We start from the raw sequence: 4,436 nt of genomic DNA on the forward strand, positions 1-4,436 counted from the left end.
AGTTCATAATTTTCTCCAAGAATTTTTAAATATTGGATGACTTAAATTGAAACCTAAGTGTAAACAATATGTTAAATTTTACCTCATTCATTCATTCATTCGTTTGTTCATTACATGGGCATTTATTAAGCACCCATCATATGGCAGACACTGTATCGGGCATTGGAGATTCAAAGATAAGTCATGGTCCTAGTTCTTAAGGTGCTCATAGTTTAAAAAGGAGCGATAGAGAGGTAAAATACAATTGCAATTGGGTATAAGGTCTACTGCTCTGGAGGTTTGCTGAGCATTCAGTAGGCACAAAGGATTAAGGAGAAGGACCACAGAAGGCTTCACAAAGAGATGGTTATACTGGATCTAAAGAAGCAGATATTTGCCCATTAGACACAGTGAAGAGAGACATTTCAGAAAGATGGAAGAGCATGTGCCAGCTTACAGAGACAAGTAATGATATTGCAACTTCCGTGGAACTGGTGCCTAAGACAGGACCCTTTAGGAGATGAGCTGAAGAGGATTCAAGAATTGGATGCCAAAGGGTCTTTTTCTTTAATAATAAAATTAGTGCATTTAATATCATTTTCTTGAACAAAAGCCAAAATCATCAAATTGTTTAATGTTATACCAAACATAAACAATACCTTTTCAAGTTAGAGGAAATATATGCAAACACTGGCTTTTGACAACAAAAAAAAAGGAAGTTAAAGGCCTACAGTTTGTCTGATTTAGATCAGGTAATCATGGAAGCAAAAGGATATTTAAAATTATTTATTTCATCATTATGGACACTGAAGGAAAGCGTAACAGCAGAGTCCTTTTCTACCATAAAATTATTTACGCCCATTTATTTAGCTAGAAACACTAGCTTGAAGAGGTACTAGTATATTTCATTTGTAATTATTTCTCTACAGTAATCAACTGTCTCATATTTGGATCATGCTGAATAAATTATTGTCTCATAAGTCTTTTTTGCTTTTTTAAGTTTCAACCATTAAGAGTTCAAAGTACTTTGAGAGAATTCTGGTGTCCTGAATGTCCTGATGAATGCACTACAATCAAGCAGTACATTTGTGTTCTGAAAATACTCTTAAATCCTTACAAATGTTGCTTGGTTGTGGAGCTCAGATTCCTCCTACTGGCACTATTACATCTGACATCATTTGTTATGAAAGTTGCACACCAATTTTTTGTTGTTGTTGTTCCTTCATCAATAGCTGCTGTGCTTCCTTTTCCATTTTCTTCCTTTGTTGTTCTGCTGCTCTTTTCTTTGCTATTTTCTGCTGCCTCAGAACTTCTTCTGCTTGCCAGGCCATGTCATCTTCTTCTTCCCATGCACTGGTCTTTTCTTGCCAGGTATCTGAAGTCAAGAGATTGATGAATAAGAGGCATATCTTGTTTAGCTGCTAATCTATTAGAGAAACCTGTGCTACTATCTGGGATGCCAAAAGTTAATGATTCTCTCTTCTTGATAATGCTTTTCCAAGTCTTCCTTAGAGTTGGTGTCACATCCTTAAAATAGTCAGGTTCCAGCTGTTCCAAAACATTTTGTTGTGTTGCCATGTTCCCATTCCCTCTGTCAGTCTTTACACTTGTGGGTGCATCTTCATCCTAGGAAGTCCACTCTTCAACAGTTGTCTACTTAAGAACTGATAAACAACTGTAGCTAGCAAAGTTATTTGGTCTTCACTTAATTTCCATCTTCCGTTCAGATCTGCATATTAACCTCTTTAGGAATGAAAATACTGTTGCTAGGCAGATATAAACTTTAAATAACCAGGACTGTGTGATAGCCATGGTGGGACTCAAAAGCTACCCCTCTCCATCCCCCATTTGCTGTGCAGAGGCTCTGAGCTGTTGCGGGCCGCAGCACGCAAGTGTGTACACACAAGGCCAAAGTGCACAGTGTTGATTGCTTCCTGGAGCTCATACTTTGCTCCTTCAGTCCCAGCACTGTTCATTCAAAGCCAGACAAGTGCTTTGCTGCAGCCGCCATTGGTGCCGTGCAGCTGCCATGGTCTCCTCCTCCTTGGGAAACCCATCCCCCTTCCTAGTCTTGAATGTCTTAATTAAGAGCTGGGAATTCTTTCAATAGGCAGTGGGGAGTAATTGATGAGTGCCAACTGGGGAAGTGACACAATCATATTTATGTTAGGAAAGCTTACTTGAATACAGCTTTGGCAGGCAACAGGTTGGCTTAAGCAAGGAGAATTTATTGGCTCACCGTTTTGAAGCTAGGAAGAGGAAAATATCAAGGTGTCAACAAGGCAATGTTTTCTCCCAGAAAACTGTGGCATTCTGGGACTGGCTGCCAGTGATCCTTGGTCCAAGAATTTTTCAGTTACACTGCAGCCTCTCCTGGCTTCTCTTTTCTCTTCATAGTCTAGTTAACTTCCAGCCTCTGCTGTTCCCTGTGGCTTTCTCTCTATCTGTCTGAACTTCATTCTGCTTATGAAGGACTCCAGTAATAGGATTAAGACCCGTCCTGATTGAGTTAGACCACACTGTAACTGAAGTAATCTCAGCAAAAAGTCTTATCTACAAGGGTTCACACCCACAAGAACGGCTTAAGTTTTTCTGGGGGACATAGCTCCAAACCACCACAGTATGTATATATCACACTTTGTTTATCTATTCATCTCTTGATGAAGAAACAAATAGAAAATCTGAACTAAAAAGCATAAAACTATAAAAATCTCACTGCATGAGTTCAACAGCTTAACAGAGACAACAGAAAAAAGTGTCTGTGACCTTGAAGACAGATCAATGAATGTATCCAAAGTCAGCAACAGAGAGAAGAAAGATTTTAGAAAATGAACAGAACTACAGGATCTGTGGGTTGATACCCATAGGTCTAGCATTAATGCCATCAGATTCCCAGAAGGTGAGGCTAAAGAGTGCAGTGCAGAAAAAACATCTGAAGAAATAATAGCTATAATCTTCCTAAATTTGGTGAAAACATAAATGTACAGGCACAAGGAGTTCAGTGAACCTCAACAGAATAAACCCATGGAAGTTCATACCCAGATATATCAAACTGCTAAAACAATAACCAAACAAACAAACAAAAATACAAACTTGCAAGCAATCAGAGGAAAATACACATTATTTATAGGCAAAAAGCAATTCCAGTGACTATGGATTTCTTACTGGGAATTATGGAAGAGAGAAGGAAGTACAATAACATTTAAAAGTGCAGTCCCTGGATATATTAAAAGGACAATAAGAGAATACTAAGAACAACTCTACACAAATAAACTTAACAACTTAGAGGAAATGGGCTGAGTCTTGGAAAGTCACAAACTATGAAAACTTACCCAAGATGAACTTGATAACCTCCATAATACTATAGCTGTTAAAAAGATTGAAATATAGTTAAAATATTCTGAAAATCAAAGCTCCAAGTCCATATGGTTTCACTGGCAAAACTGGCAAAAGTTTAAAGAAGAAATAACACGATTTTCAAATGTTTTTTTCCCAGAAAATAGAAGCAGAGGGAATACTGCCAAACTTACTTTATGAGGCTAGCATTATCCTGATATCGAAACCAGACAAAGATGGTATTGGAAAAGAAAACTATAGATCAATATTCCTTATAAACATAAATATAAAAATTCTAACAAGATATTAGTAAAGTGAATCCAGTGATATATAAAAAGAATACACCACAATCAAGGGACTTTGTCCTTTTAATGTAATACTGGTTCAATATTTGAAAATCAATCAATATAATCTACCTTAACAGCTTAAAGGTGTAAAAATCAGTTAATGCAGAAAAAGCATTCAGCCAAATCATTATCCATTAATGATGAAAATGCTCAGAAAACCAGTAATAGAAGGGAATTTCCTCAACTTAATAAAGGGCAAGTACAAAAAAATTACAGATCTCATCATACTTAATGGTACAAGTCTGGACTTTCTGTCCCCTCTCACCACTTCTATTTAACATACTGGAAGCAATAGCCAGTGCAATAGGCAAGATAAATAAATAAAAGACTTACAGATTGGAAGGGAAGAAATAAAACTATCTCTATTCACAATCAACCTGATTGTCTATGTAAAAATCCCAAGGAATTTACAAAAAAAATTCCTACAACTACTAAGTAAGTTTAGCAAGATCACAGCATACAAAGTAAGTATTGTTGAAACGGTAATTCTCCCAAACTGATCTATAGAATCCACCCAATCCCAATCAAAAGCCAAGTTGCTCTTTTAATAGAAATAGACAAGCAGATTCTAAAATTTTAAAAAGAAATGCTAAGGATCTAAAATGGCTAAACAGTGTTTTAAAAGAAAAATAAAATCAGAGGACTTACACTACCTTATATCAAGACTTAATAGAAAGTTATAGTAATACAGATAGTACAGCACTGGCATAAAGTTAGACACATATATCAGTGGAACAAAACCCAGAAAGTAAAACTAACCTCATATTTATATGG

At 36.5% G+C, this 4,436-nt stretch overlaps 1 pseudogene; it reads right to left on the reverse strand.

Moving 5' to 3' along the window:
* Positions 1 to 1,160: 1,160 nt before the first annotated feature.
* Positions 1,161 to 1,791, reverse strand: LOC101416020 (receptor-binding cancer antigen expressed on SiSo cells pseudogene; annotated as a pseudogene).
* Positions 1,792 to 4,436: the final 2,645 nt, after the last annotated feature.

This window comes from Dasypus novemcinctus, chromosome 4 (genome assembly GCF_030445035.2).
Source record: "Dasypus novemcinctus isolate mDasNov1 chromosome 4, mDasNov1.1.hap2, whole genome shotgun sequence".
In the NCBI taxonomy this organism is placed as follows: domain Eukaryota; kingdom Metazoa; phylum Chordata; class Mammalia; order Cingulata; family Dasypodidae; genus Dasypus; species Dasypus novemcinctus.